The 24,765-nt window shown below is 42.9% G+C and overlaps 1 non-coding gene and 1 pseudogene across 1 annotated transcript; one reads left to right on the forward strand and one right to left on the reverse strand.

The window, feature by feature from the left end:
• The window catches only part of LOC115476806, a 638,208-nt pseudogene that overhangs the window by 400,512 nt on the left and 212,931 nt on the right, over positions 1–24,765 (forward strand).
• On the reverse strand, positions 13,804–13,849 carry LOC115477022. Its single transcript, XR_003943269.1, has one exon. It is a non-coding gene; the product is annotated as a U6atac minor spliceosomal RNA (small nuclear RNA).

Consider the following 24,765-nt stretch of genomic DNA (forward strand, 5'->3'; position numbering starts at 1 on the left):
ACCATGTTCTCTGGGTCTCCCCGACCTGATATCTCCGTAAATGATAATGCCATCAGGTGTCTGGCTACTGAGGCATGTGACTCTCCCTCTTTTGCACGTGCACGATGTAGTCCACTATCGCCCTGCCTGTCACCAGGCCTCTGCACCAACCCCGTGTAAACAGGAGATAGCCATACGCATAGGTCGTCCCTGTTCGTGGCGCCGGTGACTGTCTCACCATCGCCGGCCTCAGGACTCCGAAAATCCAAGGTATTGGGGACAGTCATTACCTGGGCCAAATTTCGGAAAAAAACTCCCAACTTGGCACGAGAAAGCGTGTTGGCAATTGGGCTGCTTGCGCCGGGAACATGCTTTGCGTGGAATAAAATATTGTTGAATACACACCACAGTACCGTCTCTTGCTGCAAGTCTACCACCCGGTGACAGCGTGCCGATTTGCCGATCTATTGTCCGATCAAAAGACTGCTCTCGCATTGCCTAGACTCTCCTTTGATCTGGTAACCGCGCCCACTATCGGGAAGGGTAAAAGAAATGTGATGTTTCTCATGATGGGATCTTCCGGACATAACTCCCCAAAATGGATGCCGTCGGCTGCGGCGGAACATAACTGCGGGTCAGTACAGGTCGTCGTTAGTTCCCGGGGCATCTGACATGATGAAAAGGCTTTTGAAAACTCTGTCACTGGGCTGGATTACGTGCGCAGGACTGCCCTGCCCATGATGATCGCCCTGTACGCGACGTTAAGGTTAGAAACTAACGATTGCCTTCCTCGCCTTTTACCTTTTCCTTATCCAACAGCTCCTGCTAAGATAGTTTTTGCTTGGTTCGCATTAATGATAGCATTTCTCGCCTTGTAGATACCTTGTCACAGGAATACATCTTAATGCCCAGGAACTGCAGTCGCGTTTATGTTTTGCTAGGGGAATACCGAATGACTATGCTAAAGGGGCGGAATTGGTTTAGCGAGGACTGGGATGCTTAACAGGTGGCAGACCCACGAATAGCAAATCGTCCCGATAGGCTCGCTATACCCCCCAGTGCAGAAGTATGCTGCAACATTCCAACCAGGAGCAGTATGCCGAGCAACCCGTGGGCATGTACTGATCGTAATAGTAATAACCTTTGCTTAAAGCCCAGTTCGGGGATGTTGTCTGGGTGCACTGGCAGAAGTCGTAAGGCCGACTCGATGTCTGCCTTGGACATGAGGGATCCCTGCCCTACTTGCCTCGGTAACTGCACTGCCCTGACACAAGGGGCATGTTGTACTAATCCTGCCTCGGAGTAGGGATCATTCATTCACAAAGACATCTACAGGATAAGATCTGTTGCGTATGGGCCTGTGTTAGCCAGGGTGCTCCTTGGGGACAGTTCCTACTGGGGACACAATGGTCCCTACGAAGGCTGATTAGGGAAAGGGCCCGCCACCCCCCGTAGGTTCGCTACCTTAGCTGTTCGTGCCCGAACTTCTAGGCGCAGCCACGTCGCGATGAGGAGTTCCTAAACGCTCGATAAATTCAAAAACCTGGGGTAAAACATTGATCAAGTATGTGTGCTTCCTTTGTTGTGTTGATCACAGCTGGGAGCCGGGGGCTTTATCTCTGGAAATGATGTTACATTGGGGTGGCTGGCCTGTCAGTGGCTTGCTTAGTGCCTGGTTGGCGGGGCTCAAGCGTGCTTGAATTTGCAGGCAGGTCTGTTGCCACGTCAACACATCCCCTCCTGAGCACCTGTTGTTGTCCCCGCGTCGCGCCCCCCCTGGTCGAAAGGGCCTGCTCTATGTGCTAATCGCTGTCCCTCTGCTTGTCATTTGGAATCCCGCCACTGCTCTTAAGTCGCCAAGTCACCCTTTGCTCCTGTTTAGCTTCTAACTTGTCTCCTCTGACATATACCTTCTCCACACCTGTGGCTCCGATGTACAAATGAGGGTCGACAACCTTTGACCCCCAGTCTAACGAGGCATCCTCCTCTATCCTGTACTGCATTCCTCATCGTATTTGAACCATCTGTAACCTAAGTGGACCTTGTATGTTTGTTATTTTATTTATTTATTTATTTGCATATTTAAAGATTTTTTTTTTTTTGCTTCAGGGACCCTCCTCATAATTGAGGCAGGGTGGTATTCTTTCCCCTTGCTCTTCTCGGTGCCCCTCTCTCGTCCTCCGATGAGGAAGACGATGGTGAGGGCGACATACTGGCAGTGCAATCACTACTCGAGCCACTCCGATGGCTCCTCCTCCTCTTTCCTTCTGCTTTCTTTTCTTTTCCCTGTCTTTTCCTCGATATTTTTGTGTTGTCAGTTGTGGGCAACAGTTGACTCCCCTTTTCATTATACATCCCCCGTGTGCGCACCCTGTCTTCCCCCTTGCTCTGTGTAACGGTTCGGGGGTACGTGTGTGTCTCAATGCCCGCGGTACTGCGCCCTGCTACCTTCCTAGCAAATTCATCCCCTCACTAATAGTAACCTTTGCATTGGACTCTGCTTCAAACCTGATTGAAGTTGCTCGTTTACTGCTGATGCGCCGTGCTGCTAGACCTGCCGACTCCGCTCCGAGCTCCTAAGTCTGTAGCTGGTTAGTCTTGTACTCCGTGCCACTTCTGTCCGTCTCCTGGGCTGTCTCTGGGATCGTGCAATGTTTTCTCCTATATGTCTGCGTTCTGCTCTTTTCTGTAGTCTTTTGCCCTTGTCTGCTTGTCCCGCCCGCTGACACTGGTCTCTGAGACGGTTGAGATGATATGTCTGAAAAAATAGACTACAAATTGCTCATTACTTGCCTGGATTACCTTCGTGCTTCGACTGGCGAGATCCCACAACTGAAGCCTCTATTTATAACCATATATATATATATATATATATATATATATATATATACCATCTTAAACAACCGTTTTATTTAATTAACTATCTTTATTCAAATATATCAAAAAATCACAATATTATCCATCGTACTTTTAAAACATTTACCACTTAAGGCATATCATACCCACACTCGCTCACTCTCCACTTTCTCACACATACCCAAATAACTCACATATCCAAAATTAGTACAAAAACATTTCCCAATATCTTAAACACATTCAAATTCAAAATTTGTTATGGTCGTACATCCAAGGGAAAAATTTCAGTCTCTAATAGCAATCTTCTGTTTGTTAACCCATATAATCAAATGATCATTCCTTCTTTTTTTCTTTTTATCATATAATGAACATCGTCCACGTAGTTAAGTGGTGTATTCACTACAGGTATACTCCCGGAGATATTATACTCCACAATCTTAACTATGGGTTTTATTCATTCTTTCTCAAGGATCCATGGGAAAACAAATCCAATAATTCCACTTGAAGGAACTCCAATCTCCAACCTTTTTCTTTCGAAATCATTATCACAGTCCTCTTATAGTTCTCTTAGCAATTTCAGCATAAGTGGGCTGGATATACATGAGGATATCAAGACCCTACACGCACGTGTTTCGCTCTAATAGAGCGTCCTCAGGGGTCAAATCCTAAATGTATAACAGAAATGTGTTCAAGTCCTCACTTATTAATCAGTCTGACATTATAGAATGTATCTCATAAAACTTACCGGCTATCACTGGTTGCTGGGAACACGAAAAACCAGTCACCCTAAGGGTCGTCAACACCGACGTCCACACCTGCATACAAACTAGGTCAGGATCCCTTATTTAAACATCATCACTAGTTTGTTCATCCAATCAGGTTGCCTCTCTCAGTTCCTTTAAACACTCAGCCACTCAATCTCTTTATTCAAACCATTAGGCGTGACTGTGTTCCACCTAAAAATTAACCTTTGTTCCTTACGCAACAACATTAAAGGGATATTACCTCCTCTGCTAGTTTTTACTTGGTCCAGTACTACAAACCGTAAATCCTTTATATCATGTCCTTTTATTCGCCAATGGGATACTATAGGGGCCTCTCTACGATCTGTACGCAGGCTACTAAGATGTTGAGATATTCGTATTTTAATTTTCTGAGTAGTTTGTCCTATGTACCATAGTCCACAGGGACATTGTATACCGTAAATACAATTCTGTGTGTTACAATCTGATAACTCTCTTATTATATAATTCCTATTGGAATGAGGGATTTTGAGCATTTGTACTTGCATCGCATATTTACAGTATACACATCGATTACATATCGTATGGCCCACCCTATTGGTTTCACTGTTTTGAATTTTATTCCTATGTGGATTTAACCGCTCACCCAAATTAGCCCCTCTTGAAAATGCAAACCGAGGAAAGTCCTTTAATGATTTATGAATACTTAACATAGACCAATGTTTCTTAATAATTTGTACAACACTGGAGGTCAGTTGAGTGAATGGAAGCACACATGTAAGAGGAGATTCCTCAGTTTTATGTTTCTTAGATCGGCACCATTCCTGTTGAAAATTGATTGCTCTCTTAGATGCTTTTCTCAGTATCCTACGGGGATACCCTCGCTGAGCAAATCTATTTACCATTTGTTCTGCTTGATGTATAAACACATCACGAGAGCTACAAAGTCGTCGAACCCGTAAAAGCTGACTAGCAGGGATACTATTTTTCAACAGTATCAGGTGATGACTTTGATAGTGCAAAATCGTATTTCTATCAGTGTCTTTACGAAAAGATCTCGTCGTAAAGTGGCCCCTGTCCCATCTAATGTTAACATCCAAAAAATTACATATAAATACACATACATTCTGGGTTTGTTGTTGTTGTTGTTGTTGTTGTTTTTGCATTGTTACCATAAGTTGCCATCGGCATTAGAGTGCTGCCATCCGCACCTGCTTTTAAAATATGAAGGAAAAGAAAGAGATGAGACAGAAGCAAGTTCAAATGGTATTGTAAAGGGTTGGAAAAAAATAAAAAAAAATAAGAGTGTGTCCCCTTTAAAAGGGGTTTTACCTGGGTGTGTGTGCTGAGGGTTAGAGCTAGGGAGAGGGTTCTAAAGTGACATCACTGGGAGAACAGCTGAGCAAGCTGGCCTGATTGCCTTGGCAACGGCTTGCTGGTCAGTTGGCAGAGGAGCTGAAGATTTGAGTGAGACAGGACGTACTTGAGAGGTTCTGCCTGTGTGAGAGAATAGAATTGATTTGTATAAAGAGGAAAAGTTTAATAAAATTGTTTGATAGAGAGAGACACAAGAGAGGCTGAGAGAGAAAGCTGACTGATGGAAAATAGAGTTTTTGACCTGTGAAGGGACATTGAAGTTTTGAAGTATCAGACAGTGAGAGGGTGTCTGAATTGATAAGTTTTTTTATCCCATTTTAAATATTGGTATCACAGTAAAGCTTCTTTTGAGGGACAAGGTGTTTGATTGGGTGAGAGAGATTGTTATACCAAAGCTTTCTCAGGTTAAATAAGTTCACTGCCATACAATCCATTGGGATTGGTAACACCTGTGAGTAGTGAAGAGGCAGAGGAGAGTCAGAGTGATAAAGTAAATAATGAAAGAGTGGAAATGAACTCCTTTACTAAATTATTTTGTTAGAGCAGTGAAAAAGGGTGAATGGTTATTGTGTGTGCACCAACCTCGCTGAAGAGTGTTCCTCTCTAGATAGGGACAAGTTTACAGATAGGTCTATATTAGGGAAAAATAATTATTTATTGATTTAAACTAGATAGTTTGACCAAAGTTTTGGAAATAAAAACCCTTATCAGATTCTTAATGAATAGGGAGGTAAGGTTTCAATTTTTGTTCAGTTAATTAAAGTGCAGATACCACGCTGCTAAGGAACAACGCCTGAACAACACGTGCACCACCGTCAAGAAAGACCAAAGGTTCCATATTCAAGAAAGATCAACGCCAGCAGCTAAGTACCCAATGTCACTGTCTACAGCATTCCAGGAACTTTTAAAATTTACCCCTAAAATACTTACCTGAAGGTTAATGCTGGGGTTCAGTTTCAGTCCTAGGTGAAGAGTGTTGATATATCTGAAAGAGAATAATTAGTACAAAGAATCAATTTCTTTGTTGGAAATACACATTTAGAGTAGATTTTGAGTAACAGTAAAGATAATAAGTATAAATACTTATCTGATTGGTTCTAGTGAAAACCCGAGTTAGATGAAAGTTGCTAAGTAGATGTATACATGTCTAGGATTTAAAACAGGAAATTGTTGCAGATTATATGTGCTTGTTCTTGTAATGTAATGTCAAACTGATTGTACTTTACCATTTGCATTTTACACAGTTGCATGTTTAAATATCAACTTTAATACAGCTGTTTTTTTTAATTATTTATTGCTAATACTCATTGACATCTTGTGCAATAAATCATTGTAATATAAAATAGTGTGCAATATTGTTATCACTTTACACTTGAACCATCATCAGGGGAAATTCATTCAACATCTTCAATTGCACCTTATTTAGTATATCTGGCATTGAATTTCCTCAATTTTCCTGTAAATTCCCTATGTGGTGAGTGTTTAGCGAGGAACCTTATACCGTGATTGAATCCTTTTACCATCCGCTTTTAAAACCTCACCCATGGGGAATCTACAAATGGCGTCATGGACACAGGATATCTGAACATTCTAATTCAGAATGTTCTATTTCTGAACATTCTGGTTTTGAATATTTTATTGTTGAACATTATAATTCAAGTTTTTTTCTTAGAGGGAGCAAAATGTCATATTTGCCCTTGTTCCTGGAGGGTGATGGTGCTTTTTGAAAATTAATAAGTGTGTGAAACCCTGTTTTCCTTGGAGAAATTGTGGTGAGCCAGAACCATGGAAGACTGGAGAACTGAGATGGAGAGCCTGCGCCAACGGTTGGGAGAACAAGAGAGTCTGACTCGAGAACAGGCAGAGGTAATCCGAACATTTCGGGAAGGTCATGGGGACGCTAGTACTTCGCGTCCGGAGGAAAGTATATGGTACCCTGCTTTGTACATACCTCGAGACAAGCGAATTTTGGATTTTTCGGGACAGCCTCTGAAAGTGGGGGAACCAACCGTGGAAGAGTGGATAAAGATGACCAAATCAGCTTTGAAAATTTTGAGAGTGCCACCCGAAGACCAGTGGGAAGTGGTCCAAGGTCACTTAAAAGGAGCAGCAAGTGATGTTATGAAATTGTACACCGGAGACCAGAGGCATGTGGAGGATATGTTTCAAAGATTGTTGAAGGAATTTGGAGACCGAGTGCCCTTGAATTTAAGGAAGCATGAGTTTTATGGTAGGAAACAGCTACCCGGGGAGTCGGTGCCCGCCTTTGGCTGTGACCTGTTTGAACGCATGAATAGAATTTTGGCCAGAAAGCCACAGGCAATCCTGGACGTGGAGGATGCGCTCAAAGATCAGTTAATAATGGGATTAAAAAGCGATAGTCTGCATCGGGAAATGAAGAGAAAGAACAAAGAAAATCCAGGTTTCACTTTCCAAGAACTACTTACAGCTGCTATTGAGGGAGCTGAGGAGGAAGAGAGAATTTTTGGGGATGGAGATCGGGATAGGTTACGAATGTTGTCAAGAAGAAATGAGGGGATGGTGAGAGCCACTGCAGTGGAAGCGGACCAGACACTGTTGGCTATTCAACAGTTGACCCAGGCAGTTGATAAGATGGGTAGGAGTTTAAGCCTACAGCAACAGGAGTTTTTTCAAGTGATACAAGATAGGGAGGAAGATACCAGGCGAGAATCTTCGAGGTGGAGAAGAAATGATAATCGCCAGAGTGGTAACTATGGACCTTCGGATTGGAGAGGACCCAGAAGGAATAACAGAGAAGATATAATTTGCTTCAAGTGTCATGAGCTGGGACATATTAGCCGGTTTTGTCAAAGTGAGAGAGTAGTGGAAAATAAAAAAGGAAAAGTGACAAAAAATCAGGAAGATGTCAAAGAGACAAGTCGTACTGTAGTGCGGAAGGAAGAGAAAAAAATGGAGACGAGATCGGAGTCCCCGAGACCTTCCACTTCCAGAGGGGGAGTGAAAGTGGTGGTTATAGATGAAACATCCTCTATAGATGGATTAAAGGAAAATGCAGTGGGCCCTAAGCCCATAATGGAGGTATGGATCGGTGGGGTTCCGGTTCGCTGTCTAATCGGCACCGGATCCGCGGTGCCCTTTTTAACGGCCACTTTCTTCTACCAGAACTTGGCAGAAGGGAAGTGGTTGAAGGATGCGGCCTGGATAACCTTGACTGCAGCGAATGGGTTAGAAATTCCCGTCGTTGGATGTCTGGAGGTGGATGTAGAGTGCTTTGGGCAGAGGATCCCACAAACGGGAATTTTCATCATTCGGGACGACCCTTGGGATGCGCAGTCCGGAGAGGAAAAGATACCCGGGATCATTGGAACCAATGTTTTGCAACATATTAAGGGTTGGCTGCAAGACATGACCTGCTTAAGCTCAAAAGGGGAAAAAAGGTTGAATGGAAAAAATGATGAAAGGGGTAAACTAGTAGATGATGCAAAAATGGTAGATGTAGATGCAATTAATCTGAAAGACTTTTTGGAATCTGAAAGAGATCATAAGGAGAAAATTCAGTTGACTTCTCCTCAGACATATACAGATCTGGGAAGTATGCAGGAAAAGTACCAGCAATTAGAGAAAAGAAATACAGAATTAAATAAACAAGAAATTAAACTGGAGGATTTGCAGAATAAATTACAATCTGTTCAACACTCCCTTCAAGAGAAGAACAGAGAGGAGGAAATAAAGAAGGAAGGAATTGAACATTTGAGGAAGGAACTTGAAGATAGCTCTGCTCAAGTGAAAACTCTAACAATAGATCTGCAGAGGAAAGCTGAAGAGTATACAGATTTGAAGGAGAAACTGGCTGATGCCAAAAAGCAAATTCAGCAAGTTGAAAAAGAGGTCTCCACAATGCGGGAAGAGACAAAATTACTGACTAACAAAGTTAATGAATATGAGAAAAGCAAAGAATGGATGTCTCAGGAACTTGATATTAGGCAGCGAACAATTCAGCAACTTAAAAGGGAACAACTGGCTAATGAGAAAGTAGAAGAAGTTTCAAAGCTATACCATGACGCATGTGAAGGCCTACATGAAAAAGAAAAGAAAGTTGAAGACAAGCGGTTGACACTAATAGAACAGGAACATTGGCCTAGTTCACTCAACACCCATTATTTAAAATGGGATAAAGCATGTCAAATAGCTCCGCAATCCATGGCCAAAAATGGAGAGATGAGGAAAAAATATTATGACAGGCGGGCGGCAGGCTCTCAGCTACGGTTGGGTGACAGAGTCCTGTTGAAGGTTGGGAGGTACTCAGGAAGACATGAGATCCAAAATGATTGGGAAGATGCAATTTATGAAGTAATACAATTGGGTGGAAATGTGGTTGGGATCAAAAATGAGCACAATACTAATGTCAAAAGGGTGCACAGGGATCAGCTAAAGAAAATGCCTCTGCCTATTGAAAGTTTTTCGGAGGAATCGGATTTGGTTTGTGAGGAAGAAGGTGTGGATGAGATAGAGGAACAGCCCGATTGTATCTACTTGCTGGTGGAAGAACAAGAAAATCCAGTCCTAGATCCTGACATCAGAGAAGTGTCTGTTGAAGGAGTTCCTGGTCCTGAAGATCGACAAGCGGTTTCTGGCTCGCGTCGATTTCTTAGGGAAAACAGGGGAGTACCACCACAATACTTAAGGGAAAATTTTTATTTATATTAACTCACCATGAAGTTGTGTGATATAATATGTTATTGTAGATAGAGACAAATGTCGGGACGACATTTATGTTGGGGCGGAGATGTGTAAAGGGTTGGAAAAAAAAAAATAAAATAAGAGTGTGTCCCCTTTAAAAGGGGTTTTACCTGGGTGTGTGTGCTGAGGGTTAGAGCTAGGGAGAGGGTTCTAAAGTGACATCACTGGGAGAACAGCTGAGCAAGCTGGCCTGATTGCCTTGGCAACGGCTTGCTGGTCAGTTGGCAGAGGAGCTGAAGATTTGAGTGAGACAGGACGTACTTGAGAGGTTCTGCCTGTGTGAGAGAATAGAATTGATTTGTATAAAGAGGAAAAGTTTAATAAAATTGTTTGATAGAGAGAGACACAAGAGAGGCTGAGAGAGAAAGCTGACTGATGGAAAATAGAGTTTTTGACCTGTGAAGGGACATTGAAGTTTTGAAGTATCAGACAGTGAGAGGGTGTCTGAATTGATAAGTTTTTTTATCCCATTTTAAATATTGGTATCACAGTAAAGCTTCTTTTGAGGGACAAGGTGTTTGATTGGGTGAGAGAGATTGTTATACCAAAGCTTTCTCAGGTTAAATAAGTTCACTGCCATACAATCCATTGGGATTGGTAACACCTGTGAGTAGTGAAGAGGCAGAGGAGAGTCAGAGTGATAAAGTAAATAATGAAAGAGTGGAAATGAACTCCTTTACTAAATTATTTTGTTAGTGCAGTGAAAAAGGGTGAATGGTTATTGTGTGTGCACCAACCTCGCTGAAGAGTGTTCCTCTCTAGATAGGGACAAGTTTACAGATACAGTGGGGGAAATAAGTATTTGATCCCTTGCTGATTTTGTAAGTTTGCCCACTGACAAAGACATGAGCAGCCCATAATTGAAGGGTAGGTTATTGGTAACAGTGAGAGATAGCACATCACAAATTAAATCCGGAAAATCACATTGTGGAAAGTATATGAATTTATTTGCATTCTGCAGAGGGAAATAAGTATTTGATCCCCCACCAACCAGTAAGAGATCTGGCCCCTACAGACCAGGTAGATGCTCCAAATCAACTCGTTACCTGCATGACAGACAGCTGTCGGCAATGGTCACCTGTATGAAAGACACCTGTCCACAGACTCAGTGAATCAGTCAGACTCTAACCTCTACAAAATGGCCAAGAGCAAGGAGCTGTCTAAGGATGTCAGGGACAAGATCATACACCTGCACAAGGCTGGAATGGGCTACAAAACCATCAGTAAGACGCTGGGCGAGAAGGAGACAACTGTTGGTGCCATAGTAAGAAAATGGAAGAAGTACAAAATGACTGTCAATCGACAAAGATCTGGGGCTCCACGCAAAATCTCACCTCGTGGGGTATCCTTGATCATGAGGAAGGTTAGAAATCAGCCTACAACTACAAGGGGGGAACTTGTCAATGATCTCAAGGCAGCTGGGACCACTGTCACCACGAAAACCATTGGTAACACATTACGACATAACGGATTGCAATCCTGCAGTGCCCGCAAGGTCCCCCTGCTCCGGAAGGCACATGTGACGGCCCGTCTGAAGTTTGCCAGTGAACACCTGGATGATGCCGAGAGTGATTGGGAGAAGGTGCTGTGGTCAGATGAGACAAAAATTGAGCTCTTTGGCATGAACTCAACTCGCCGTGTTTGGAGGAAGAGAAATGCTGCCTATGACCCAAAGAACACCGTCCCCACTGTCAAGCATGGAGGTGGAAATGTTATGTTTTGGGGGTGTTTCTCTGCTAAGGGCACAGGACTACTTCACCGCATCAATGGGAGAATGGATGGGGCCATGTACCGTACAATTCTGAGTGACAACCTCCTTCCCTCCGCCAGGGCCTTAAAAATGGGTCGTGGCTGGGTCTTCCAGCATGACAATGACCCAAAACATACAGCCAAGGCAACAAAGGAGTGGCTCAGGAAGAAGCACATTAGGGTCATGGAGTGGCCTAGCCAGTCACCAGACCTTAATCCCATTGAAAACTTATGGAGGGAGCTGAAGCTGCGAGTTGCCAAGCGACAGCCCAGAACTCTTAATGATTTAGAGATGATCTGCAAAGAGGAGTGGACCAAAATTCCTCCTGACATGTGTGCAAACCTCATCATCAACTACAGAAGACGTCTGACCGCTGTGCTTGCCAACAAGGGTTTTTCCACCAAGTATTAGGTCTTGTTTGCCAGAGGGATTAAATACTTATTTCCCTCTGCAGAATGCAAATAAATTCATATACTTTCCACAATGTGATTTTCCGGATTTAATTTGTGATGTGCTATCTCTCACTGTTACCAATAACCTACCCTTCAATTATGGGCTGCTCATGTCTTTGTCAGTGGGCAAACTTACAAAATCAGCAAGGGATCAAATACTTATTTCCCCCACTGTAGGTCTATATTAGGGAAAAATAATTATTTATTGATTTAAACTAGATAGTTTGACCAAAGTTTTGGAAATAAAAACCCTTATCAGATTCTTAATGAATAGGGAGGTAAGGTTTCAATTTTTGTTCAGTTAATTAAAGTGCAGATACCACGCTGCTAAGGAACAACGCCTGAACAACACGTGCACCACCGTCAAGAAAGACCAAAGGTTCCATATTCAAGAAAGATCAACGCCAGCAGCTAAGTACCCAATGTCACTGTCTACAGCATTCCAGGAACTTTTAAAATTTACCCCTAAAATACTTACCTGAAGGTTAATGCTGGGGTTCAGTTTCAGTCCTAGGTGAAGAGTGTTGATATATCTGAAAGAGAATAATTAGTACAAAGAATCAATTTCTTTGTTGGAAATACACATTTAGAGTAGATTTTGAGTAACAGTAAAGATAATAAGTATAAATACTTATCTGATTGGTTCTAGTGAAAACCCGAGTTAGATGAAAGTTGCTAAGTAGATGTATACATGTCTAGGATTTAAAACAGGAAATTGTTGCAGATTATATGTGCTTGTTCTTGTAATGTAATGTCAAACTGATTGTACTTTACCATTTGCATTTTACACAGTTGCATGTTTAAATATCAACTTTAATACAGCTGTTTTTTTTTAATTATTTATTGCTAATACTCATTGACATCTTGTGCAATAAATCATTGTAATATAAAATAGTGTGCAATATTGTTATCACTTTACACTTGAACCATCATCAGGGGAAATTCATTCAACATCTTCAATTGCACCTTATTTAGTATATCTGGCATTGAATTTCCTCAATTTTCCTGTAAATTCCCTATGTGGTGAGTGTTTAGCGAGGAACCTTACACCGTGATTGAATCCTTTTACCATCCGCTTTTAAAACCTCACCCATGGGGAATCTACAGTATCAGAAATTTCCCTGTTCTTCTGTGCAATGTTCATATCTATTAAACTGCCATCTGCTGGTCACTGGTGGGAACATCTGTTTCAAAGGCCACACGTGGTCTATACTTCGGACTCGTTGTCCCTTTTTTTTTTAACATCAAACGTGCATCCATCCTCCACTCTGCGTTCTGGAACATGGCATGCTCTCTCTATGTCAGTGCTTGTTGCCGCTTCCATTCTGCTCAAGGAAGGGGAGCATATAAGATCGAGAGACAAGAGGATCTAAAATAGACTTAACAGATAGTAAGTTAGTACCACATCAAATAAATTCGTTTACCGCCTACCAATATGGCAACTATCTGTTTTGCCCTCCCTAAAATGGCCGCTGAGGGCAACACTCATAAATATAGGCTGCCTTCACTTCCCTGTTAGACCTACCAAGATGGCCACCATCCCTGAGCCTTAAATTCCCTGTTATGACCTACCAAGATGGCCACCATCCCTAAGCCTGCATTAAGATTCCATGTCAAAGCTTACCAAGATGGCCGCTAAAAGTTTTCTTGAGCCTGCATTCACATACCATGTCATGACCTACCAAGATGGCCGCTACCCTTGAGCCTGCATTCAGATTCCCTGTTATGCGCTATCAGCTTTTCTGAGCCTGCAAGCCCATTTCAAGATATGCCTAAAAAGATGGCTGCATTCAGTTTCACTTTAAAGAGAGTTTAACAGGGTTTTTTTTTTTTTTGCGAGATAAAGAGAGGCTGAGGCCAGGATTGAACTCCCAATCACATGGTCCTAAGTCATCCATCTTACCATTCACCCACTAGTTATGTAGCTTATCAATGGGAGTGCTAACCTTCTCACTCCTTTCATACAGCACATTGTCATGTGGCCGTGCAGTGGATGCAGGCCTATGCCCATACGGAGATCAGGGAGAGTGAACAACATGGCGGCGCGAATGCAGGGTTTTTTTTTTTTTTGCACACATTTGCACCCGGAACAACAGAGAGCAAGTGATCCTCCCACAGCCACACGGAGTCGCAAAGGGGACGAACTGATTCGCCTAGCGTCATTGGGAGCCGAATAGGAACACAACCGATCTTCCAGTATTGAAAACTGCCACACCAATGTCCAGGGGGGATCACCAAGACAACTCCCAGACCCAGAAGTCATGTGCAGAGACGAGCAGGTGGCTCTCCCCACGCCGTGGCGCACAAAACCATCCCTGCACGGGTTTTTTTTTTTGTATACTAGGGCCGACCACCAGGAACAGCCTGGCCTGTGCAGGGACCCGACAACGTGATCGGCGGCCGCACCTATAGCCCTACCTCATTGTTCGTGAGTTAATCCGCTGGCAGGACAGGGCACACCAGCGTGCCGGAGTGGGCCGCCAGCCCGCCACCCAGTTGTGGCGACCGCCCGCGAGTGTTGCGTGTTGCCGCTGGGCTCGCCGACTGGAGCCTCCGCAGCAAACCGGCACCTGGACACCTGGGCGCCGTCCATCCGGGCGACTCCACGGTTGCGATGTCCATTCCCTCGGGCCCACCGGCCCTCAGGCATGGTCACGGCCCAGGCGTGCAGCATGCTGGTGCCCGGACGCCAGAAGAGGACGTCCGGGCTCCGCCCAGGGGTTTTAAACCCCCTTTGCTTCCCACCCTTTCCCTGAGGGGCGGGAACCTGCCCGCCTCACGCGCACCCCGCTGGCATAGGTACGCATGCCCGTCAGGGCACAGCGCCATGTTAATGGCGGCTCCGTGCACCCTGCGGGGCACTGCGCCTTGCTTAAATAGAACCACCACACTGTACTTTTTTTCTTTTTCCCTCCTCCTCTCAGTTTTCCCCTCATCTATACAGTTTCTCTCATTCTTCAAACAAGTGAGTCTCCAGCCATCTGTGCTTCTAGGTACTGCACAGTACTGTGAGGCTGAACGAATGGGGATTTTTTTTAAATTTAATTTCTTAAATACCACCCACAACCCTACAAGTTATCAAAGTGGTGTACATTCAGATACAGTAGATATTTTTCTTTCCCTGGAGGACTTACAATCTAACCTCCTTGTTTACTAAGCTGTGCTAGCGGCTGCTGCGCGGCAATGCCGAGATAAGCCAGATGCCTGCGTTTCAGCACTATCAGAGTTATGAGACTGTCCGATTGACTTCACATCAGCATTTTTTTTGACATCTCTGATTGAGCTGTTTTTTCAACATATAATCAAGGTGATCTTCTGTACATTCCATTTCAATATATATCCAATATATATCCATTGACAGCAAAGGATTGTTGTGTAGCCCCTGAAGCAGCCCTGTTGGGCGAAACACGGCCTATGTCGAGTTGTTTGTATATACATATATTTTAATTGGATTTCATCAATAAATTACATTTTGTTTCACTACGATCTGCTTCGTTCATTTTCCATCTTGAAATCTTGACTGGCTGGCTGTGTCCTGAGGACTAGGTTCAGAACCACTGACCTAGTATGATATCAGGCTTGCTTTGGATGTCAGTAGTGAGTTTCATACTTAGTGTAAATAGATAAGCCTACAGTTAGGCGCAGTCTTGACCACTACGTATATTCTCTATACTGCATATGATTCTAAGCAGAGTTTATAGAATATACCTATATTCTGCGTGATTTTTCAGGCACCATATATAGAATCTAGTCCAATTTGTGTGCTTAATTTTATAGAATATTGCTATCTATGTGGGAAGATATGTTAGAAGATCTGTTTATACCTTATTAGGCATTACCTGAATACCCTCTTATTGAATATAAGAACATAAGCATTGCCATACTGGGACAGACTGAAGATCCATCAAGCCCAGTATCCTGTTTCCAGCATTGGCCAATCCAGGTCACAAATACCTGGCAAGATCCCAGGACAGCAAAACATATTTTATGCTGCTTATCCTAGAATATGCAGTGGATTTCCCCAAGTCCATCTTAATAATGGGTTATAGACTTTAAGGAAATTATACAAACCTTTTTTAAACCCTGCTAAGCTAACTGCTTTTACCACATTCTCAGTCAACAAATTCCAGAGTTTAATTACTCATTGAGTGAAGAAATATTTTCTCTGATTCATTTTAAATGTATTACTTAGTAACTTCTTTGCATGCCCCCTAGTACTAGTATTTTTGGAAAGAGTAAACAAGTGATTCACATTTATCTGTTCTACTCCACACAGCATTTTATAAACCTCTATTATATCTCCACTCAGCCATCTCTTCTTCAAGCTGAAGAGCCCTAGCCGCTTTAGCTTTTCCTTATAGGAAAGTCGTCCCATCCCCTTTATCATTTCTGTTGCCCTTCTCTGTACCTTTTCTAATTCCACTATATATTGTTTTGAGATGCGGTGACCAGAACTGCACACAGTATTCAAAATGCAGCAGCACCATGGAGCAATACAAAGTCATTATAACATTCTCAGTTTTGTTTTCCATTCCTTTCCTAACATTCTATTTGCTTTCTTAGCCGCCACTGCACATTGAGCAGAGGGTTTCAATATATCATGAACAATAACACCTGGATCCTTTTCCTGGGCTGTGACTCCTAATGCTGTGCTTTATATAAGCAAAAGATGCTTAGTGAATACAACTTTTCTTGGGAATTAAAGTATGGCTTTTATTTGGCTCAAATTAATAGGTACACAGATTAATTAATAATTTTAATTAAGGTCTGATTAAATTTTAATTAAGATCTGATTAAAGAAATACCACCTAGTACTACACTTTTACCAGAATGGATCTATGTTCCTACACTACCCTTCTCCTCTGGCTTTGAAAGTGGAATGTCACTGCATTCATGTTCATTTGATAAGCATATGCAACCTGGCTTATGACAATCGCAGAATTCTGCATCTGAAGACTTGACAATCTCTACCTTGTTAGCAAAAATATTATCAGAAATCATTGACAGTAGATACTTCACCTCTGTTAGTATTCCTAAGCAATGTCAAATGTACAGTAACTTGCTTATTTCTCTCTTTTAATTCAAAAATTCCTTCCAAGAGAATAGGTACCTTGTTTTACTTCATATCTTAAGTGTGTATTCTCTTCTTCAAGGTCAATAAAGGCCTCAGTCATTGTCTCTAATTGCCTTTCTAAGTCAATTTTCTGGGTTCTCAGACAGGAATTCAAACATAGTAACAACTCGGATGCTAATATGTTTATGTTTATGCTTATTTCCACTTGATTACTTTCTTTAGCAAATAAATCAAAGCGATGTACAAAAATAGTTAAAAACCATGTGAAAAAAAAGGAAAGGAACACCAAAAATAAATAGGAAAGAAACCAGTCACACCAAAGAACATTAAGACATAACTACTGCAAATTCTTCGGACACAACTACTAAAGAAACATTTTAAATTTCAGAAAAAAAAAAGGTTTTTAAAGCTACTTTAAAGTTCTTCAACAGGGGCTCAGCTCTTATGTACAGAGGAAGACTGTTCCAAAGAAATGGAGCCATAAAGTAGAAGGCGCGTTTTCTTGTAACTTCATTGTCAGCCTGTCTAGGGTTTGGTAAGATGAGCCTATGATCGCTGAGGGATTGTAGCCAATGGGCCACAGAGTAGGGATGGTCAATGATGCCAAATAATCAGGTAAACCTGTATGAACCACTTTGTGAGCCAAAGTTAGAATCTTGAATTGAATCCTGAAGTGTATGGGCAACCAATGTAATTTCAACAGAAGAATTACATTGTCTGAGCACCTTGTGTGGCATAACAGACAAGCCTGTATTTGAAGAATCTGAAGGCGCTTTATTACAATATTCAGAAGACCAACATAAAACACATTGCAATAATCCAACTGAGAACAGACAAAAGCTTGGAAGAGTGTATGTAATGCTTTGAAGACAAGGATGCCCCTCACCGATTTTATTTGTTACATTTGTATCCCACATTTTCCCACCTATTTGTAGGCTCAATGTGGCTTACATAGTACCGGAGAGGCATTTTCAGGCTCCGGTGTGAACAAATACAGGGTGATGTTGTGGTAATATCAAGTTCATGTGGCACAGTCACATTAGGGAATCAGAGAACGGAAGAGTTGTGATATGTCCATTACGTTCTTTAGTTTGGTTGTGTTGCAGAGATTAGGCATTTAAATTGGATTGGTAGGGTATGCCTTTTTAAACAGGTTGGTTTTTAGTGATTTCCGGAAGTTTAGGTGGTCGTACGTCGTTTTCAAGGCTTTTGGTAATGCGTTCCACAGTTGTGTGCTTATGTAGGAAAAACTAGATGCTTAAGTTGTTTTGTATTTTAGTCCTTTGCAGCTTGGGTAGTGCAGATTTAGATAAGATCGTGTTGATTCAGATGTATTTCTAATTGGTAAGTTGATCAAGTCCATCATGTAACTCGGGGCTTCTCCGTAGATGATTTTGTGAACCAGGGTGCAGATTTTGAAGGCAATGCGTTCTTTGATTGGGAGCCAGTTTAGTTTTTTCTTGGAGGGGTTTTGCGCTTTCAAATCGCGTTTTACTAAATATAAGCCTAGCTGCTGTGTTTTGAGCAGTCTGAAGTTTCTTTAAGGTTTGTTTTTTACATTCCACATAAATTCCATTGCAGTAATCTAAGTGGCTTAGTACCATTGATTGTATCAGGTTGCGAAATGTTTCCCTCAGGAAGAATTGCTTCACGCGTTTGAGTTTCCACATTGAGTGGAACATCTTCTTTGTTGTGGATGCCACTTATTTTATTTTTTTATTTTATTTTTGTTACATTTGTACCCTATGCTTTCCCACTCATGGCAGGCTCAATGCGGCAGGCAATGGAGGGTTAAGTGACTTGCCCAGAGTCACAAGGAGCTGCCTGTGCCGGCAATCGAACTCAGTTCCTCAGAACCAAAGTGCACCACCCTAACTACTAGGCCACTCCTCCACTTAGCTCTCTAGTGTTAAGTTACGGTCCATTGTAACACCGACGATTTTCAAGCTGTCTGAGATAAGAAGAATGTAATCTGGGGTGTTGATACTTGTAGGGATGTCCGCGCTGTGTTGGGATGAGTGATGAGACAATGAGTTTTTTCTTTATTGAGTTTTATTTGAAATGCATTTGCCCATGAATCCATGACGTTCAGGCCGAGCTTGATTTTGTTGGTGATTTCTGTCAGTTTGGTTTTGTAAGGAATGTATATTGTGATATTGTCTGCATATATGAAAGGGTTAAGGCCATGGTTGGATAAGGACTTGGCAAGTGGGGTCATAATTAAGTTGAATAGGATCGGTGATAGCGGTGATCCTTCCAGTACTCCACAGTCTGCTTTCCATGGTGATGATATGCTTGAATTTGATTTTACTTGATATGTGCTTGTGGTTAGGAAGCCCTTGATCCAGTTAAGTATGTTTCCATCAATCCCTAACTTATCTAGTAATCTTATTAATATATTATGGTTTACCATGTCAAATGCACTAGACATGTCGAATTGGAGGAGAAGGATGTTTTTGCCTGTTGCTATTTCCTGCGTGAATTTGGCTAGAAGAGTGAGTAATACTGTTTCCATGCTGTGGAGGGGGCGAAAGCCTGACTGTGATTCGTGTAATATTGAGAATTTGTTTATGTAATCTGTAAGTTGTTTGGTTACCATGCTTTCCATCAGTTTGACCACCAACGGGATAGATGCTACTGGTCGGTAGTTAGTGATTTCATTTTTTTTTCTTGGTATCTTTTGGCATTGGGGTGAGTAGGATATTGCCATTTTCCTTAGGGAAGAGGCCTTGCTGAAGCATGTAATTTAGGTGGGATGTGAGGTCTGCTATGAAGCAGTCATGGGCAGATTTCATTAGGTAGCTGGGACAGGTATCTAGTTTACAGTGAGTGTTGGAAAACCTACTAATCGCCTGGGTAACTGTTTCGATGGTAAGGAGGGCGAAGTTTAACCAGGGTATTCTCCAATGGTTGGGTCCAATTCATTAAGGAAGTTTTCAATGTCGGTGTTGTTCTGAGGTAGCATGTTGCGTAGGTTTACAATTTTTTCATTGAAGTACTTCGCAAGTTTATCTGCAGAAGGGATGCCTGTATTCGTGGTAATGACCAAGTTGGTGTCTAGGAGTTTGTTCACGAGTTGGTATAATTTCTTCATGTCTTTGCAATCTGTCCCTATTTTGGTTTTATAGTATGATCTTTTGGCCTGTCTTTGTTTCCATGTGTTGAGTGTATGTTCATCTTTTATTTTATTCCATGCTCGTTTGAGTTTCCTGGTTTGTGTTTTTAACTTTTTCAGTTCATCGTTGAACCATGGTGTTGAGTTATGCTTGCTTGGGGTTCTTGTTCGTAAGGGCACAATTTCATCTAGTATGGTTTTGCATCTTTTGTCCCATTCTATGAGGTAGTATATGGAGTCTGTTTGTGTTGCCCATTCGTTATTGTATATTAGTTGCCAGAATGTTTTCGTGTCTACTTGACCTCTTGTGCTGTAGGATGTGTGTTCTAGTATTCGTTGTATACCCTTCTTCCGCCAATGTAGGGATAAGTTTAGTTTGTAGTGGTCGGTCCAGGGTGCCTCTGTCCATTTCGTATTTGTTATTGTTAGGTTCTAGTCTGTTGAGAGTTTGTGTGAGATGAGATGAAGTGTGTGCCCTTTGACGTGGGTTGCTTGCAAGTGGCCATTTGAGATCGCATTAGCGGAGAAATTCCTTACATTCTCGTGCGTTGATAGAGTTAGGGTCTTCTAAGTGAAGGTTGATGTCTTCTAGTACTAGTGTGTTGGAGTTGGTTACACATGTATTTGAAATGAAGTCCAAGAAGTTGGTTTGGCCTTTGTTCCAATTACCTGGAGGTCTGTAAAACAAGACACAATTCAAATGATCACGTAGGGTTTTGTTGTGGCTTCTGATTGAGGCAATTTCAAGTTGAGGTGTTATGGACTCGGCAGTGGTTTCGGTGGTAAAGTGGGACTGATAGATTAGTGCTATGCCTCCACTTCTCTTTTCTGATTCAGTGTGTGATTTTGAATCCTGGAGGGCACAGGTCTAGGATTATAGGGTCCTTTTGGTCATGGATCCAAGTTTCAGTGAGGAAGAGTAGGTTGAGGGTTTCTGACATGATCCAGTCTGTTAGTATTGCTGTTTTATTTACAGCGGATCTGGTATTGACGTAGCCCACTTGGATTGTTTGGAATAGGTCTTCTGTATTTGGCGTTAAGTGGACTTTTGTTAGTTGTTGTTTCTTTGTTGAGGTGAGTTTGTTTGGGCCCTTCTTTCCCTTCTGTTGTGGTTGTTCACATGTAAGTGTTCTTCCTTTGTTTAGGTTGTTATCAGTTTGGTGAGGTGTGGTGTATTTGATCAATCTATGATGATTGTGTAGTATGGGTTTGATGTTGTTTTCTGCAAGTGGGGTGGTTAGTGTTAAGTTGATCAGTGTTAAGGAGTAATTAGGAGTAGTTTGAGGGTATTCATTATGGTATATATTTCCTGTGGTTACTATTAAGACCTTGTTGCCCCAATCTGCTCTCCTCATAAGCCTGCCTTCTCTGGTTGATTAAATACAGAGCAAAAGGCTCCTTCTCAGGCATGCCCGTCCTGCTGAAGGTGTCTTCAATTTACTAGCAATTATTCAGTTTTTACTTTGGGTTTTACTGTCAGGCCTTTCAAGCCTTGTCAGTTGTAAAGTCTCAATACCTTGAAATATAATAGGCACTTTACTCATGGTCTGGTGATCAGACGCGTTGCCCACGGCACAGAGACTCCGCAACCCTGGGAGCTGTGTCTATGTTGGAGGTAAACACCAGAGAGGGGGCAGCAGCCTCAGGCTACAGCTACTGCTTTGCTCTGAGCCCCTCGGAGCCTGTCTCAGGGGGCTGCGCCGCATTGCCCCTTCTCCTCTGGTCTTGGTACTGTCGACTGAGCCCTCAGCAGCCTCGGTGGTTCCCACCGAGAGCATCCTCACGCCTCCATAACTCCCATGCTCCTGGGGCAGCTCCACCGGACAGTGCTCCCCTTTCCTGCTGCCATCTGAGGAATCGACGGGCGGACAAGGAGGCAGAGTCGGGCACAAGACCGCTTCCACACAGCCCGTGTGGTCTCCCGTGGGAGAGGCTCGATTGTCTCTCCCTGCTCTGGGTGGGCGGGTGGAGGAGGAGGCAGAGTCTGGAGCACGGTTGCTGTCCAGCGAGCCTCGTGCGGTCCCCCGTGGGGAGAGGTTTGGATGCCTGTCCCTGCTCCGAGTGTGACAGCGGTGCCATTCGCTGGACCCGCATGGGCTTCCTGAGTGCCGTCTGCTGCCTCATGCAGTCCCCCGTGGGGGGCAATTCAGACTGGTGCCCGATTAACTCAGCACAAGTTAGGGCAGCTGTTTTGCTTAACTTTATGCAATTGCTTAGATGGTAAGTGCAGGCTTGGAATTACTGCAGGCAGTGGAGAGGGGAAGAGGAGATTATCTAAGAGGTTCAGGAATTTGTAAGACAAAGAGGCGTCATTGACCATAACCATACCTTGGACCTGGTAATTTGGTTTTTAAAGTCCAGTATCTAATATTTAACAGGCACTTCTGTTCATCAAAGATATGCACAAGATGTGTACTTATGTGTGTAAATAACAGTACCATGCCTAACTGCTATTCTATAATTGCATTCTGAAATGGCTTAGGGTATAATTGTAAGGAGGTGTTCATGGGGAGGAGCAAGGGCATGTCATAGTGGGGGCTGACATTTACATGGAATGCTTATAGAATACTATGTTGCGCATATAAATGCCAAATTTAGGTTCACTCATTTACACCAGACATAGACCCTGCACAAACGAGTGTGCCAATGCCAGTTTACCTTACTATTCTATAAGAACACTTACACATGTATTCTTATAGAATAGACAAAAACAAAAAGAGGTGGGAATATAAAAGCCAGGCTATCCAAAAATTGGAACCAAACCGAAATTAAAACAACCAGTTTATTAATTTACAGACAAATGATAATAAAACAATTGCACATAAAAATTGAGTCAATTTTTATGTGCAATTGTTTTATTATCATTTGTCTGTAAATTAATAAACTGGTTGTTTTAATTTCGGTTTGGTTCCAATTTTTGGATAGCCTGGCTTTTATATTCCCACCTCTTTTTGTTTTTGTCTTTACGCCACGTGGGATCTACTGAGTTCTCCACGTTTTGTGGATTCTCTCTATTCTTATAGAATAGGCCAACAACCTCTGGAAATTTGGTGCTTAAATTGTGTAATCCATTGGGTTGGTCATGAGCCCTTGAGCCCCAGCCAAGGCCCACAGATTGTAGACCAAGGCCGGGGGGAGACCGACCCATCACTCCATGCCCCCCAACTACCCAACCCCTAGCCTACCCCTGCTCCCAGCACCTCAGGAAGAAAGGGAAATAGGCATATAAGCGGGCCTCGCGGCCAAACCGGAACCCAGACACACCCAGGGAGGGGGAAAAGGAACACAGGAGTCTCCCCAGGACCCCAAGGTACCAGCCACGCACTGTACTCCAGCCACAGGGCAAGGGAAAACAAAAGACCCAGAGCGGGGCCACACCCTCCCAGCCCCCACTGAACAAACAAGCAGCTGGCTTCCCACAGAGACCTGCAAGCAGCGAGGGAAAGCCCAGCTGGAGACAAGTGAACTGATTACACCCACAAACACACACTGAACCAGCTATCGCAAACCAAGGGAAGGGAAAGAAACACTGAACAGGAAAACACAGATTAAAGCCAGAGCACAGCTCAACGTTCTGGCAGAGAACTGCCCAGGCTTTTAGTCACAAAGAAATGTAACACCAAAGCAGGGAAAGCAGAAACATGCAGGCTAAAGTACTACCCACTGACGTCAGTACAAACCCTGACAGCCAACCAGGAATGAAGTCCACCCCCTTCCCCTGCCAGACTGGCAGAATCATAACAAATTGTAGCGTTCAGTTATAGAAGTGCCTTCTAAGTGTGCACTTTTCAATTTGTTTATTTTGTCTACCTTATGATTGAGTGTTATTATATTACAATTTAAAAATTTTTATTATTAATATTGTATTTTGGGGGGTATTATTTGTAAATTACATAGTAAACGTCTAGTACCTAGATTTTTTTTTTTTTAGTCAATTGAAAATGTAAATATAAATAAATATGGAGAGAGAGAATGGGGGTGAGAGATAGATACTTCAGCAAAGAGAGAGCTTGCTCCTATGAAATTGATTCCATTGCTGGTGACTCTGCGTCAGCGCTCACTGTACCACTATAGTGAACCATCAGGATGTCAGAAGGCATAATCTATATTAACCAACTACCTACTGTAGAGAGGAAGTGTGGAATCAGAATCTGTTCTCCTTTCTAGCCTTGTTTACTTTCTGCTTCTGCTAGTGGTCAGTCCTGGGATATCTCTTCTGTTGGGGATGGAAGAGAACTGCAGTATGTATGGTAGGAGAGAGGAGAATGTATATAATGGGATGGATACTTTGGAAGGGGGAAGGAGGTAGGGGAAATATGCTGGAGAAGACTAGGAAGAGAAAGGAGAAGTTCTTTGCACCCAATTCATGCTCTGTCCAGAGTCAGTACAAGTCACTTATCCTGATCACTGCTTTCATGAGAGGCAAGCCTAAGAGAAGAAGAGCGAAGTGGCCTCACTAGTAAGAAGAAATCCGAGGATGACTTCCTGTGTACTGCCGCCTCCTGCCAAGGGCCAACTCTAGAGATCTGATGCCCTAGGTGAACCTTCAGCCATGCACCCCTGCCCCTCTACCACCACCACCACCAAGGGACAGCACAAAGCTCAAGACCCCCCAAACCCCCCATCAATAGGGTGACCAGCATCTCTGTTTCCCTACTTCTCTTCTCAGTCTCCAGCATATTTCTCTTCTACCCCAA

Source organism: Microcaecilia unicolor, chromosome 8 (assembly GCF_901765095.1).
Source record: "Microcaecilia unicolor chromosome 8, aMicUni1.1, whole genome shotgun sequence".
In the NCBI taxonomy this organism is placed as follows: domain Eukaryota; kingdom Metazoa; phylum Chordata; class Amphibia; order Gymnophiona; family Siphonopidae; genus Microcaecilia; species Microcaecilia unicolor.